Genomic DNA, 17,220 nt, shown 5'->3' with positions numbered 1-17,220 from the left:
TATAGGAAACAAAATGGGAGAACTAGAGATGATAGCAAGACATGAGAACATGGATATCATTGGCATAACAGAAACATGGTGGATTGAAGAAAACAAATGGGACACAGTACTACAGGGATACAAACTATATAGAAGGGATCGAGAAGGGCAGAAAGGTGGAGGTATTGCCCTATATGTTAAGGAAGAAATAGATTCTGTTGGAATGATTACAACAGACAGGAAAGAGAAGCTGGAGTCCCTCTGGATCAAAATTCCTGGTCAAAATGGCGCAGATACAAAAATTGGCCTTTACTTTCGTAATGGGGTACCTTAGAAGGCACTGCTGTGAACTTCACATAAAGGGTGCCAGGTATACATTTCACCACAACCCCCTTATTATTTATGTTGATCCCTCCAAAACTCCCCCAAAACCTACTATATCTACCTATCTCCCACCCCAATAGCCATTATGCCTGCAGGTGGCACTTATATGACAGTATAGTAGGATTTTGGTGGCCTCACACTTTCCCCCCTAAATGTATTGGTTAGAGTGTCTTATGGGCCTGGGTCCTCCTTTCTATGGCTCATTAGCCCATCTACCAGGCTACTTAAGACACCTGTGTGATGCACTACTAACCTTTCCCATACCAGATGCTGCTATTCTAAAGACAAGTATGTACTGTTTTATTCATATTTTGTGGGGATGTAGTCCACCAAAATCCTACTATACTGCCATATAAGTGCTACTTACAGCCATAAGAGCTATTGTGGTGGTAGACAGGTGTGTATAGTAGGTTTTGTAGAGTTTTGGAGGGATTTCCATACCAACATGGGTTCACCCAGGGTAGATCCTGCCAATTTAATCTGATTAGCTTTTTTGATTGGGTTACTAGACAACTGGACGCCGGAGAGTCACTGGACGTGGTATATTTGGACTTCAGTAAAGCATTTGATAGCGTCCCTCATCGAAGATTACTGAACAAGCTGAAATCGATAGGATTAGGAGACTCTCTAACTACATGGGTTGGGGATTGGCTGAGCGGTAGAATTCAGAAGGTGGTAGTGAACGGTACCCCATCCGAAGCATCGGACGTAATCAGTGGAGTGCCGCAGGGCTCGGTCCTGGGCCCGATTCTATTTAACTTATTCATAAGAGATATGACACAAGGACTTAGAGGAAGGGTATCACTGTTCGCCGACGACGCTAAACTTTGCAACGTAGTAGGCAAAAGCTTATTACCTGATAATATGGCACACGACCTACTGCTGCTGGAACAATGGGCAACTACTTGGCAGCTAGGCTTCAATGCTAAAAAATGCAAGATAATGCACCTGGGTAAGAGAAACCCACGTAGAACTTATGTACTAAATGGTGAGACCTTGGTTAGGACCACGGCGGAACGTGACCTAGGGGTGATCATTAGTGAAGACATGAAGGTTGCCAATCAAGTGGAGAAGGCTTCCTCCAGGGCAAGACAAATGATGGGGTGTATCCGCAGAGGTTTCGTCAGCAGGAGACCTGAAGTTATGATGCCGTTGTACAGAGCCTTGGTGAGGCCTCACTTGGAGTACTGTGTTCAGTTTTGGAGACCACACTACCGAAAGGACGTGCTGAGGATCGAGTCGGTTCAGCGAACGGCCACCAGGATGGTCTTGGGGCTCAAGGATCTCACGTATGAAGAAAGACTAAAAAAATTGTGGCTGTACTCACTTGAGGAAAGAAGAGAACGGGGAGATATGATTGAAACATATAAGTACATCACGGGACGCATCGAGTCAGAAGATGATATCTTCTGGCTCATGGGACCCTCGACCACCAGAGGGCATCCGCTGAAAATCAGGGGAGGGAAGTTTCATGGCGACTCCAGGAAGTACTTCTTCACCGAAAGAGTGGTGGATCATTGGAACAGACTCCCACTCCAGGTGATAAAGGCCAACAGCGTGACGGATTTCAAGAAAAAATGGGATACTCACGTGGGATCTTTAAGGGAGTAAATTCAGGGGAGAGGATACTTGGAATGGGCAGACTTGGTGGGCTATAGCCCTTTTCTGCCGCTTTTTTCTATGTTTCTATGTTTCTACATTAGAAAGGAGTTATGATGAGATGTATATCTGGTACCCTTTATGTAAAGTTCATATCAGTGCCCTCTAAGGTGCCCCACTGCTCTGTTAGGATGTCTGTGTGGCCAGTCCATTACAATGCTGGCCCATCCCACATCTAAATGGTGTCCATTTGGACATTTCTAACTTGGATAGTTTTGCGGTCAAAAATGGTGAATAAAGTTAGACGTCCTGGCAGCCAAGACATCCAAGTGGGGGATTTTTGAAAAATAAATTATTTGGACGTCTCATTTGAAAATGGTCATTTCTCCAACTCCGACTTTGGACGTTTTGTGGGAAACATCCAAAGTTGGACTTAGATGTCCTATCAACAATGGTCATCCACGTGAAAAGAGAACACACTTTTATTATTATGTGCAAAGAGGGCACACTCTTTCCTAAGAGTGTGCACATGTGTGCTCATACATGATTTGCATATGTGTAATGATTTACACATGCACATACTATCAGGAAAAGAGTGCATTCTTTAAGTAGAGTACATCTTCTTTCACATAGTGTGTACTCCTTTACAAAGAATGTGCACTTTTGATGACATTTGTTCTGGGAAAAAAATGAAAATTTTGGCTGCTTTCCCTAGTAAAGGAGGCCCCATGGTGGTTCACAAGACTTCAAATGAGGCCTCTCTCTTCTACATTCCAATTCCAATCTCTTAATCAAAGGCCTCTCGGCCCCAATCTGTCATCAATTTGGAAGTCTTCAACAAGCAAGTTGGTAGTAAAAGGAAGCATACCTACCTTCTATCCCATTAGTGGCAAGACTCAAAATAATGCCCAATTATCTCATTCCCAGTGCAAATGAGTAGAAAAGGTAACATTTCCTTAAAGACATGCTAGTATGTGGCTCTGTTACAGGAGTTCTTGGATGGCAAACCAAAATTGACAGGACAAGGATTTGGGAGTGTCATGTTACATCTTCCAGAACCTATTATATGACAAGAAGGTAAGGGAGGTAATAAGCATCAAGGGAAATGTTTGGAGAGAAAAGTATACAGGGAAAATAAAAGGGGTGAAAAGAAGAGAATGCCTACACAAAGCAAGGTGGAACACTGCGGTATAATTAGCAGTATTCTTATTGTGGTTAATTGAAATGCTCATTAAATTAATTCTCCAATAACTTCAGCTGCATTAGAAGAAAAACTAGAGACAATTCACTTTACACTTTTCAATTCAGTTTCCAAACTGATGGGGCTTTGAAAGTCAAATTTGTAGACAAAGCCTTCCGGGTACAGAACAAAGCCTTCCGGAAAGGGTATAGAGCAGGGGTGTCCAATGTCTGTCCTCGAGGGCCGCAATCCAGTCGGGTTTTCAGGATTTCCCCAATGAATATGCATTGAAAGCAGTGCATGCAAATAGATCTCATGCATATTCATTGAGGAAATCCTGAAAACCCGACTGGACTGCGGCCCTCGAGGACCGACATTGGACACCCCTGGTATAGAGATTTCCCTGCTTTCCATGAAAAGCACACCCTACCACAGACATGGGCAACTCCGGTCCTCGAGGTCCGGAATCCAGTCGGGTTTTCAGGATTTCCCCAATGATTATGCATTGAAAGCAGTGCATGCAAATTGATCTCATGTGTATTCATTGGGGAAATCCTGAAAACCCGATTGGATTCCGGCCCTCGAGGACCGGAGTTGTCCATGTCTGTCCTAGCGAAATGACTTCAGTGACAGAGAAAAGCAACCCTTTCCTGCATTGCAATTCTGGCAGCATTTCTAGAAGCATGTCAAGGTTAGAGATAATTTCTTAATATTCCTTTTCGAGACTCAACTCCTACCTGCACATGGCACCATGCATCTTTTATGACTAGCTTAACAGGTTTATTAAATATTGATAAAGCATTCAGATAAGCTTTATAAATGAACCCTGGACAGAAAGTATTCACTCTCATTTATTGCACTAGTTATTTATGAGTGTTGTTATATATTTAAACGATATACTGGGACGACACTGCTATTGATAACTGAACCTTCTGGGAGACTGCTACAGTTTTGCTTGTACATTTGTGGAACTGGTAAATGTGGCTGAAATTAATTTCACATGAATACTGTTCCAGAAAAGTGAGGTCTACATAACAGGAAGAACTGAAGGCTAATAGAAATATATGGTTGATATTCAGACTGTGGCAGCATTTTTTTAAACACTGATCGTTACTGGCTAAATTAGCACTGGATATTCAGTACTAGGTCATATTTTCAGACCTGCCAAGTCTGCTTTTGCGGATCATCTCTTGCACTCCTGCTGAGTAACCAGGCTCTCCTAGCAGCAGCAGTCGAGGCCTTCCTAAAACATCATTTCCTATTTCTGATCCCACAGCAGCATAAAATGGTGTTTTAGGAATGTCTCATCTGCCGCACTGGTGCTGCTGTGGGTGGGGCTGGGTGAAGTTACGGCCAAGGCTGTGAATGGTTTGTGAGTGGAGATGGGCGGTTATAGGTAGAATGGGGCAGGATGGGGGCAGGCGCTAAAACTTCTGCATAGGAGATTGACATCCTTGGCAGTTCTGTATTTTTGCTTTTCTTTTGAACTTTCCTAATTTTACCTTCTTAGGCATGTAGGTGCCAGTGAATATTGTAGGCACCCACATACTTGCCAGTTCCTCCTCAAAGCTACCCCCAGTACCACCACTGACCTGCCCATTTTTTTTCTTTTCTCCAGTCAGATATTCAGTGGCTCTGCCCGGTTAAGTGCCATCAAATATTTCAGTTGGGCAGCCTTGAGTGATTTAAGTGGGTAGAAGCCCCTCCTGCCTCATAGTAATATAGTAAATGACGGCAGATAAAAAACCTGAATGGTCCATCCAGTCTGCCCATTTGTTATACCCATTAAAAATACATGATTAAATTAACTTGTCTCTTTAATTTAATATTTAATTTAATATATGAGAGATAGACTGTAAAGCCCATCTGTTACTGTCCTAGGTTCCAAATGCTGGAGCTGTCATCTAAGCTCACTCCAGCCTATCCAACCATTCTGTTGTTTGCAGAATACCTACCTTAAAGTCTGGCCAGTAGTCTCCTCATATTCCTCCCCATCCCATCCTACACCAAATCAACATATATGGGACACAGACCATGCAGGTCTGTCCAGTACTGGCCTTATTTCTTTTATGTTTACCATTCATTTTCTAGTTAGAGATTCTCTGTGTTTATCCAATGCTTTTTTGAATTCCGTCACTGTTTTCCTTTCCACAACTTTCCTTGGGAGACCATTCCACAGGCATCTATCCTCCTTAAATCACTATGAATATTGGGCCCATATAGGGCAATTCTACAATTTTGCACATACATTTAGGTGTCTGAAGGGCATGTGATAGAAGCTTATTCTGCAACAGAACTTAGGAACCTGCGTTCACTTATGGAATAATACTGCAATCCTGTGAACCTCCACCTCCCATGTAGCACCCCCCTCCAGGGTGGCTATGGGTCTGGGGCCTAACCTGGCTGAAGACTCAGAACTGCCCTGAAGAGGGCACTACACCAGTATTCAGATGATGCAAAAAAAAAAAGTAACCTCCCTAAAGCAGGGGTGTCAAAGTCCCTCCTCGAGAGCCGCAATCCAGTCAGGTTTTCAGGATTTCCCCAATGAATATGCTTGAGATCTATTTGCATGCACTGTATGCATTTGCATGCATTGTATGCTAATAGATCTCATGCATATTCATTGGGGAAATCCTGAAAACCCGACTGATTGCGGCCCTCGAGGAGGGACTTTGACATCCCTGCCCTAGAGCTTTTTGCTGTTTTCTCAGAAACCACTTTGAATTTCAATGAGAAATTTTGTATACTTATTTAGACACCATACTTACGTATTACTACTAAACAGCATTTGATAAGTAGGGCTGTTCATAAGAACATAAGAATTGTCATACTAGGACAGACTGAAGGACTATCAAGCCCAGTATCCAGTTTTCAACAGTGTCCAATCCAAGCCAAAAGTACCCAGTGGCGTAGGAAAGGGAGAGTGGGTAGGAAGTGGATTGCCCCAGGTGCAATCTTTGTGAGGGGGCCCACACCTCCCTGACTCCCTACAGTACACTCGTGCCCTCCCTTCCCCACCCCCTGTACCTCTTTAAAATCTTCGCCAGCGCAAGCAACTACTCTAGCCTGCTGCTCATGCCGGCCTAGCTCCCTCTGAAATCACTTCCGGGTCACAGGGCCAGGAAGTGACATCAGAGGGGAAGCCAGTGTGAGCAGCAGTCCAGAGAAGCTGCTCAAGATGGTGAACATTTTAAAAAGTACAGGGGTGGGAAGGGAGGGCGCAAGTGTGATGTTTGAGGTCGGAAGAAGCAGGGGGGTGGGCACGGAAAGAGCAGGGGTAGGAGCGGGGATGTGGAAAGGAGGGCACCGGGGGGAGAGTGCCACCACTCCGGGAACCTCCTACCCTCGTCACACCACTGCAAGTACTTGGCAAGATCCCAAAACAGTAAAATCGATTTTATGCTGCTTATCTTAGGAATAAGCAATGGATTTTCACAAGCCATTTCAATAATGGCTTATGTACTGAATATTCGTATTCAGTTTGATTTGGCTTAGAACCTCCAGGGTAACATTTTCAGAAGTGCTCCCTGTTTCACACATAGGATCCAAGAGGCAGGCAGAGATCCAGAGTCTCAATGTGTGGATGAGGCGATGGTGCAGGGAAGAGGGTTTTAGATGTATAGGAACTGGTTGACATTCTGGGGAAGGGGGAGCCTATTCCGCAAAGATAGACTCCATTTTAACTAGTGTGGAACCAGGCTACTGGCTTCAACATTTAAAAAGGAGATAGAGTTACTTTTAAACTAGAAATTGGGGAAAGGCCGACTGTTGCTCAGAAGAGCATGTTTTGGAGCAAGATATCTTTAAAAGATATCATCATAAAAGGGAAGACAGAGTATTCCTATAGCAAGGTTGCAAAACAGGCTATAGTAGACCATGTTTCCTTAAATAGAGTGCAGACTTATTTTAAAGCTTGCAAATTATCAATGCCAACTGCTGAGCAAGTTGTAAATAGATATGACAGACATTTGAAATGTCTTTATGCAAATGGAAGAAGCTTAAGAAACAAGATGGGAGAATTAGAATATATTGTACTAAATGGAAAGATAGATATAATAGGCATCTCTGAGACTAGGTGGAAGGAAAATAACCAATGGGACACTGTCATACTGGGATATAAACTATATTGCAGTGATAGGGTGGATTGAATTGGTAGAGACATAGCATTATATGTTAAGGAAGGCCTTGAAACAAATGGTCTAAAAATTCTTCAGGAGCCAAAGCACACCTTGGAATCCCTATGGACAGAAATTTCATGTATAAAGGGGAAAAAGGATAGTGATAGGAGTGCACTACCATGTGCCTGACCAGGATGAGCAAAAAGACGTTGAAATGTTATCAGAAATTAGAGAGATTAACAAACTGGGTAACACACTAATAATGGGTGATTTCGACTACCCCGATATTGACTGGGTAAATGTAACATTAGGACGTGCTAAGGAGATTAAATTCCATTATGAAATCAAGGACTGCTTTATGTAGCACTGGTTCAGGAACCAATAAGTGAAGCAATTCTTCTAGATCTAGTTCTTAGTGGAGAACATGAATTGGTGCAGAAGGTAATGGTGCTGGAGCCGCTTGATAACAATGATCATAAAATGATCGGATTTGATATAATCCCTGCAGTAAATTCACACAGGAAATCCAATACAATAGTATTTAAATTTACAAAAAGAGACTATGATAACATGAGAATGGTAGAAAACTGGAAACCTTTTCCGGAGGCTGTTATAGGGGAAAACACCCTCCAGGGATTCAAGACAAAGTTAGACAAGTTCCTGCTGAACCAGAATGTACACAGGTAAGGCTAGTCTTAGTTAGGGCACTAGTCTTTGACCTAAGGGCCACCGTGGGAGCAGACTGCTGGGCACGATGGACCACTGCAGCGGCAATTCTTATGTTCTTTTAGAAAAAAAAACTTAGAGGAGCAGCTGCAAAGGTCAAAATTTAGATCAGGCGTGGATGTTATTCAAAAATACCATCCTGGAAGCCTAGACAGATATATTCAGTGTATTAAATAAGGAAAAAGGAAGACCAAATGGCAGCTGACATGATTAACGAGTGAGATGAAGGAAGCTGTTAGAGCTAAAAGAGAATCCTTCAGAAAGTGGAAGAAAGATTTGACTGAAAGTAATTGTAAATAGTCCAAGAAATGGCAAGTCAAATGCAAGGCGATGATAAGGAAGGCAAAGAAAGACATTGAAAAGAAGATTGCGCTGGAAGCAAAAACACATAGTAAAAACTTTTTCAGGTATTTTAAAATCAAAAACGGAGAAAATAATCAGTTAGACCACTATGGGGGACCTTTTACTAAGGTACGCGCTAAACGCTAATGGGTCCATAGACTATAATGGGCACATTAGCATTTAGCGTGCTAAAACGGCTAGCGCACCTTAGTAAAATGACCCCAATCTGAGGCAAGGTTCCATGTTGGGAGTCACCGCCCAGAAAAAAGAATCTAGGTTTTATCATTGAGGATACGTTCAAACCTTCAGCTCAGTGTGCAGCAGCGGCTAAGGAAGCAAATAGAATGTTAGAAATTATCAGGAAAGGAATGGAAAACAAAGATGAAAATGTTTTAATGCCCTTGTATCACTCTATGGTTTTACCATACTTCAAATAATGTGTGCAATTCTGGTCGCCATATCTCAAAAAAGATATAGCAGAATTAGAAAAGGTACAGAGAAGGGTGACAAAAATGATAAAAGGGAAGAAATGATTTCCCTACGAGGAAAGGCTAAAGTGGCTAGGGCTTTTCAGCTTGGAGAAGAGAGGCTCAGGGGAGTTATGATAGAGGTCTATAAAATACTAAGTGAAGTAGAAAGCGTAGATGTTAATCACTTATTTACTCTTTCCAAAAAATACTAGGACTAGGGGACATGCAATGAAGCTACTAAGTAATAGATTTAAAACAAACCAGAGAAAATATTTCTTCACTCAATGTGTAATTAAACTCTAGATTTTATTGCTGGAGAACATGGTGAAATCAGCTTAGCAGGGTTTAAAAAGGGTTTGGATAATATCCTAAATACAAAAGTCCATAAGCCATTATTAAGATGGCTTGGGGAAATCCACCGTTAGTTTCTGGGATAAAGAGCATAAAATCTTGCCAGGTACTTGTGACCTGGATTAGAAACAGGATACTGGGCTTGATGGACTTTCGGTCTGTCCCAGTACGGCAATTCTTATGTTCTTAGTGCCCCAAATACATTATTCATATTTGGCAGAATAGTAATTTGAATACTAATATGAATAATCCAGTAGTTTGAATATGAATAATCCAGGCTTTACTGTGCTAAAGCCTAGTAAATAAACACTTGCTCTCTAATTTCACATTCTTCTTTTAGTATTTGTTATGTTAAAGCTCAATGTCCATTATTCATATTCAGCATTTGTATTTGGCTGAATAGTAAAATATGCTGTTCGATACAGCTGTAACCTTAAGCTGTGTTGATGTTTATTAAAACTTTGATATATTGCCATTACAGGGTGCATAGATCATAGTAGTGTACAGACAAAACAATATAAAACAATAAGAAAATAACTCTATTAACTGCCAAGAAAGAAATATTCATTTTCAAGAGAGACAGCAATTTCTAAGTGTCTTGATACCGGGTTTGTGATCATGCTTCCTACCTGTGCTCACTGCTCCTGACAGCCACAATGCCACTGTCCGCGATGTCAGCGAAAGTCCCACGAAAGGATTGGGACCGGCAAAGATCTGGGGACGGCAAGATGGCAGCGCCCGCTAGTCTAGAATCGGTGGGGAGCCTGGCTTGGGTCTCGGAGGTTGCGGCTGAGATGACCACCACGCTGGAAGTGATCATGGAGAAGCGCCTGCTCCCCATCGACGCTAAGCTGGAGAGAGTGCAGGAGAAACTGGACGTGATGGGACAGAATGTGGACACCTTTCACCAAAGAGTGGCAGCCTTGGATGATCGCGTGCTGAGCACCGAGGGCCTGTTGAGCTGCCATGAAAAAACTATTGCCGCCTTGGAGGATCGTGTTGAGGACCTGGAAAACAGGTCCTGGTGCTGCAATTTAAGGTTTGTTGGCTTGCCTGAGGATTTGCCAAAGTCTGATCTGCGTTCTACCATGGAATCCTGGCTTACTTCCTCCCTTACCTTACCACCTGGTTTGGGATCCCTGTGCATTGAACAAACTCACAGGCTGTGCCTTAAGCGATCCATGATGACGATACCGCGCGTGGTGATTATCAAACTGTTAAACTATGTCCATAAGCAGGCTATCCTCCAAGCCCTTCATGGGGGTCAGACTCTGACTTATAATAACAGGAGGATTTTATGCTTCCAAGATTACTCTGCCAAAGTCTTTCAACAATGAAGAGCCTTTGCCCCGGTGTGTACAGCGCTGATTCAATGCAACATTCGCTTTGCATTGCTGTACCTGGTGAAGCTTCAGGTCCAGAGTAATGGGACTACCACTTTTTACAACATTGTGGCAGAGGTGCAGTCTTTCCTGGCCCGGGAGCCTATGATGGGTCCCTCTACCAGAGTCATTTCATCAACTGAGGGGCCGGTGAGTGAAAAGGGGTAGCCTGTTGCTACTGTGGGCTGGTTTGCCTGTTTGATTGTTGGCTGGACAGTGGCCGTTAGTCCTGTTAGCCGTTGTGTTTGGGCCCTTTCCTCTGTGATTGGAGGTTTCTCTGAGGTGTTCCTGGTCTAGCTGCACTCCTGGGGCCCTAAGCGTTTCTTGTTTGTGCTTGGAGCACTATGCCTTGACTCCTCCTTTGTCTTTGAGCTCCGCATGGTGCATGGGCCTGGTCTCCGGGCCTACTGGCCTCTCTACAGGACTTTGGACTGGGCCTCTCGGTCTCTGAAAGATGGAGTGGGGGAGCTCCAGGGACCCTGTGGTTCTTTTCACGGTTCTATCCTTGGATTAGTCCATACTTGACTGTTGCATTTCCCAAGCACTACCTGGACGAACTATTGTATTTGCTCTTTTGCGGCTTGTTATTTGTGGTTTGGAGTGGTGTGAGTGTGCAGGGACTGGGGGGGGGGGCCTGGACCTCGGGGGGGATTTGAGAGCTTTGGCAGGGTGAGCTTTAGTTGCTGTGGGTGACTGCCGGATGTATGGGTGTTCTTTCCAGATTGTTGGGGTTTTTCTTCTTCTTCTTCTTACTTCTTTCCTGCTCCATTAGTTCGGGTGTCAGCTGCAATGAGTGCGGTTCCCCCTTTTGGGATGGGGTGGGGTGGGGAGTAGTGTGTGTTTTCACAGGGATCCAGGTTGCGTGGGGGCTGTGTATGATGAGAAGTGTGTGTGAGTGGCGGGGGTTTCTGGTAGGATATTGTTTGATCATAGTTCTTTGATTGTATGGCCGGGCCTGGGAATTCTCTGCCTTTCTATCTTGCCTTTCTCTCTAGGCTTTCCATCTGTGGGACCCTCTTGTGGTCCGGCTGTGTATCATGCTGGGTTTGGGAGGGGGCGGATTTGGCTTCTTTGGTCTTAGGGGCTGTGGGCGGGAATGGGCGTTGTGAGTGATTCGCTTTTCCTTCAGGGAAAGCCATTGTTGGGAGAGTTCCAGGGGGTTAGGGGTTTCTTGGGGATGGGCTTCATGCTAGAATTGGGGGGAAGATAGGGGTGGGAGGGGTTGGGGTGGGGTTGGATGGGGGGTTTTGTTTCTTTTTTGGTTTGGTGGTTTTTTTTTTTGCTTTTGCGGTGCCTGAACCCAGGAGACACTGTTTTCTCTTGAGCGCTAGCTTTCTTGTTGTGAATCAGCTGGTGGCCTGGAGGCCTGTTCTTTTTTCTGCTGGATGCTGTAGGCTGGGACGGCATCTTGGCATCCTTTTTTTTTTACTCACTCTTCCACTTCATCTGTTTCATTTTTCCGTGGGTTGAATGGTGAGACTCGTTACTTGGAATGTTGAAGGCATTAATTCTCCTATTAAAAGAGCAAAAATTTTACAAAATCTGCAGAGATTTAAAGCGGATATTGCTATGTTGCAGGAGACACACCTTATTGACTTAGAACATGCTAAACTGAGGAGGGGTTGGGTTGAGCGCCATATAACTGCGGCTGCAGTCGGGAAGAAGCGGGGAGTAGCTATTCTTTTTCAGAAAGCAGTGGCTACCCAGATTACGCCCGTAGCTATTGACGAGGGGGGACATTATGCTTTTTGTACAGTGGTGATTGGAGGTGCTCCAGTGCTGGTGGGGTATGTCTATGCCCCACTAATTATGGTTCAATTGCAGAATCCTTTCTCAAGGGTTCATAGAGGAGCTCTTTTCTCAGTATCCTCCCGATTATGGGGCTAGGACCACTCTACGTGGAGTAGTCCTAGCCCCATAATCATAGAAACATAGAGTATGACGGCAGAAAAGGGCCAACAAGTCTGCCCACTCGAAGAACCCTCCTTCAACAAGAACCCTCCCTCTAAGAATTTCCTGGAGCGAACCTACTCCAAGAACCTTTCCTCAACAAGAACCCTCTTTTTAAGCACTTCCTCAGAGCGAACCTACATGTTTATCCCATCGCCCCTTGAAGTCGAGTGCGTTACTGGCCTCAACTACCTAATGTGGAAGACCATTCCATCGATCAACCACTCTTTCGGTGAAGAAGTAGTTCCTGATGTCACCATGAAATCTCCCACCTTTGAGTTTGAGCAGATGCCCTTTGGTTGACGTGGAACCTGTAAGGAAGAAGATATCTTCCTCCACCTCAATATGGCCTGTAAGATATTTGAATGTCTCTATCATGTCACCCCTTTCTCTGCGTTCTTCAAGAGAATATAACTGCAGCCTGCTTAGACGTTCTTCATATGGGAGATCCTTAAGTCCTGAGACTATCTTGGTGGCTATATGCTGAACCAACTCCATTCTCTTCACATCCTTTGATAATGTGGCCTCCAAAACTGAACATAGTACTCCAGATGAGGTCACTGAGAAAAGAGCTCCTCTATGAACCCTTGAGGACGCTGAGAAAAGAGCTCCTCTATGAACCCTTGAGAAAGCCCGTGTGGGCGAAACAGGTCCCGTCGGAGCATGCTAGAGACACTGCATTAAAAAGGATAAGTAAAAAATGAAATGTTTGCTGTTTTTAGTGTTCATTTATATTTTTTTGAAAACAGACAAAAGTTAAACAGCAGTGAGCATATCAGCAATATTCAATCAGAAGGCCATGATATGAACCCAAACAGAACAATCACATATGCTGATGTATTAAGGAATTTTGTGCCATTCTGCAATTGAATCCTAATTAGTGAGATTTATACTCATTGTGGGAATTCCAGGTTGCCTCACTTTCTCATCTTCACTATTCCTTTAGTGTGTCTATGCCCCCAATACTTTTTATTCTCACTTGAAGACTTTCCTTTTATCACAAGCTCCTCTCCCAATGATCTTGGGGGGGGGGGTGATTTCAACATCACCTGGGATGCTTCTCTGGACAAATATCACTCTCCTAACGGGGGTGGGCAGCTGAAGCTAAGGGTCTCCCCCAGTTGTGTCAACTTTTGGATCTGTTGGATATTTGGAGACTCTTGCATCTTGAGGAGCGGGATTATACTCATCTCTCTCGTGGTTACACCTCTCAATCTCGTATTGACTATCTGTTGCTTTCTCGCTCTCTTTTTTCTAGGGTATGACAAGTGGAGATTGGGCCTTAAGTGATCTCGGATCATGCCTGGGTGTGGGATGGACTGGGACTTGGGGGTGGGTCTCGTACCAAGGTACTGGGCTTATCCTTTAAGGCTCCAGCATGATCTTAACTTTTTGCCATATCTTCTGAAGGCATGGAAGGATTAACAATTCCATATTAGTCAACATGTGGAGAACCCGGTTTTATACTGGGAAGCGACGAAGGTGGTTCTTCGAGGAGTTATTATTAGTTATGTCTGTCGGATGAGGAAGGCGCGCGATAAGGAGTTGCTTCGTTTTTCAGGGCAGCTGACGAGAGCACAGCATGCTTTTGGTCTTCACCCTACCCCGAATAACAAACAGAGTTTGCTCTCTTGCAGACGGTGATCAATGAGATCTTACATCAACGGGCATCTAAATTGCTTGCTTATTATAAATACCGCTTCTATGTTCACGGAAATAAAGGGGGGAAACTTTAGCCCATTGGTCTCACACCGGGAGAGCCGTAAGAAGATTTTGCAGCTTACTAATGCAGAGTCCGGGTGGGTCACTAGTGATACTGATATCTGTGATGTCTTTCGCTGTTTCTATGCAACTCTCTATGCTCCACCTCCGGATTTGAGGCTCCCTGGGGAACTCTATTTTTATGGACTTGCTCTCCCTTGTCTTACTGAGGAGCAGAATGCCCGGTTGAATGCGCCTGTTGAGGCCAGAAAGGTGAGCTCGCCATGCACAAAGTCCTACTCTGAAGGCTCCTGGGGTTGATGGTTATAGAGCTGAATTCTATAAATTTCTGAAGCCTGAAATTGTGTCGCCACTAGCTAATATGTTTAATGTGATGATCAATGCTGAGCTATGTCTGAACACCTTAATGTAGCTCAGATCATAGTTCTTCCGAAACCCAGGAAAGATCCTACTATCCCGGAATCTTATAGACCTATCTCACTACTTAATTTTGATGTCAAACTTTTGGCATAGATCCTGGATAACTGATTGGTTCGGGTGTTGCCGCTTCTTTTTCACAAATCCCAGGTCGGTTTTGTTCAGGGTCGCTCGGTGGCAAAAAACTTGCAAAAAATGTTGACATCTTTGGACTATAGCTTTAGAGTCGTAGCGCCTTCTTTTCTAATTAGTTTTGACACTGAGAAGATGTTCAACCGCGTTCACTGGGATTACTTGTTTGCTACCCTGACTCAATATGGCTTTCAGGGCCGTTTTGTCTCAGTGATCCGTGTGCTCTAAGCTACTCCTCAGGCCGCTCTGTGGGGTAATGGTTGTTGCTCCTCTTTATTTAAGATTCATACCGGAACCCGCCAGGGGTGTCCTCTGTCCCCTTTATTGTTCGTCTTGGCGCTTGACCCACTTCTATGCTGTGAGTTCCCGTAGTCTTTCGAGACTATGACGGGAACTCCCTACAGCTATTTCCTAATGGAGATCTGCACAGGGCAGGAGCGTAGGAAAATCACTCCTGCCCCGAAAGCCCGCTAGACCACCAGGTAAGGCCGGGATGCCGGGGGGAAGACTTAATGATGTTTTTTTTTTTCTTTTTTCCCCCTCCCAAAAAATCGTGAATATGTGAAACCGCGATTACCGAAACCGCGAATGTAGAGGGGGAAGTGTAGTTAAGAGGCTACAAATAAGCAGCACAGCTCAGAAGACTAAAATGCAGGCTGTTGTCATATAGTCTTGTGAGCTGTGCTGCTTGTCTGTAGCCTCTTAACTACTTGGATTTTTTTTTGTGACTTTTATTTTTTGTATATTTAAGACAGCCAAGGAACCTATAAGACCCCTGAGGAAGGCATTTTTATTATGCCGAAACATGGCCCGTCTTGGTGGGGGTGCCGGCATCCATTCTCCTCTCCTCACCCCCCCCCCCCCTTGGGAGAACATTAAAGAAGTACAGGGGAAGGGGTGTGTGCACACAGCAGGAGGGGGTGGGGAAGGAGCGAATGAGGGTGGGGGAGGTGCGCCACCACCCTGGGCGCCTCTCACCTTTGCTATGCCAATGCCCCTGAAGAAGGCATTTTTGCCAAAACATGTTGGATTGTTTGATAAATAGTATATAAAGTAATTAATCCAATCCAATAATAAAACATTTTAAGAACATATTATTTTTTCCTGCTTTTAGTTTTTTTGTGGGGTTTTGCTTCTCTTTATTTGTTCTCTGTCTTGGATGTACATGGGGAAAACTGTTCAGCACAGGTGGCATGCTGTTTGTTTGTTTTTTTGCAGGAATTTTATCAGTTGAATTCATTTTTTTTCTACCTTTGTTGTAATCTTTAGATCATAGTTACCAGCACTGTAAAATGACTTTTTAACATTATCCAAAACTCAACATGGTATATCTTCACAGTAAGCATCTCACCTGGAGTACTGCGTCCATGAAGGTCGCCGTACATGAAGAAGGACATGGTACTACTCGAAAGGGTCCAGAGAAGAGCGACTAAGATGGTTAAGGGGCTGGAGGAGTCGCCGTACAGCGAAAGATTAGAGAAACTGGGCCTCTTCTCCCTCGAGCAGAGGAGATTGAGAGGGGACATGATCGAAACATTCAAGGTACTGAAGGGGATAGACTTAGTAGATAAGAAGGATGTTCACCTTCTCCAAGGTGGGGAGAATGAGAGGGCACTCTGTAAAGTTGAAAGGGGATAGATTCCGTACAAACATAAGAACATAAGAGCATAAACAGTGCCTCTGCTGGTTCAGACCAGAGGTCCATCATGCCCAGCAGTCCGCCCATCAGGTCCAGGACCTGTATAATAATCCTCTATCTATACCCTTCTATCCCCTTTTCCTTCAGGAAATTATCTAATCCCTTCTTGAACCCCAATACTGTACTCTGTCTTATCACACCCTCCAGAAGCACATTCCAGGTGTCCACCACCCTTTGGGTGAAGAAGAACTTCCTAGCATTGGTTCTGAATCCGTCCCCTCTTAATTTTTCCGAATGCCCTCTCATTCTTGTAGTTTTTGAAAGTTTGAAAAATCTGTCCCTCTCCACTTTCTCTATGCCCTTCATGATCTTGTAAGTCTCTATCATATCCCTTCTAAGTCTCCGCTTTTCCAGGGAAAAGAGCCCCAGTTTCTCTAATCTTTCAGCATATGAAAGGTTTTCCATACCTTTTATCAGTCGTGTTGCTCTTTTCTGGACCCTCTTGAGTATCGCCATATCCTTCTTAATAAGGTACGGCGACCAATACTGGATGCAGTACTCCAGATGCAGGCGCACCATCGCCCGATACAATGGCAGGATAACTTCCTTCGTTCTGGTTGTAATACTTTCTTGATAATACCTAGCATTCTATTTGCCTTCTTAGAGGCTGCTGCACACTGTGCTGACGGCTTCATTGTCTTGTCCACTATTACCCCCAAATCCTTTTCTTGGGTACTTTCACCCATTACCAGCCCTCCCATCGTATAGCTGTACTTCGGGTTTCTGTTTCCTACATGCAAGACTTTACATTTCTCTACATTAAACTTCA

Source organism: Geotrypetes seraphini, chromosome 10 (genome assembly GCF_902459505.1).
Source record: "Geotrypetes seraphini chromosome 10, aGeoSer1.1, whole genome shotgun sequence".
NCBI lineage: Eukaryota > Metazoa > Chordata > Amphibia > Gymnophiona > Dermophiidae > Geotrypetes > Geotrypetes seraphini.
The sequence above is the reverse complement of the archived record's forward strand: the minus strand, read 5'-3'. Positions refer to the sequence as shown.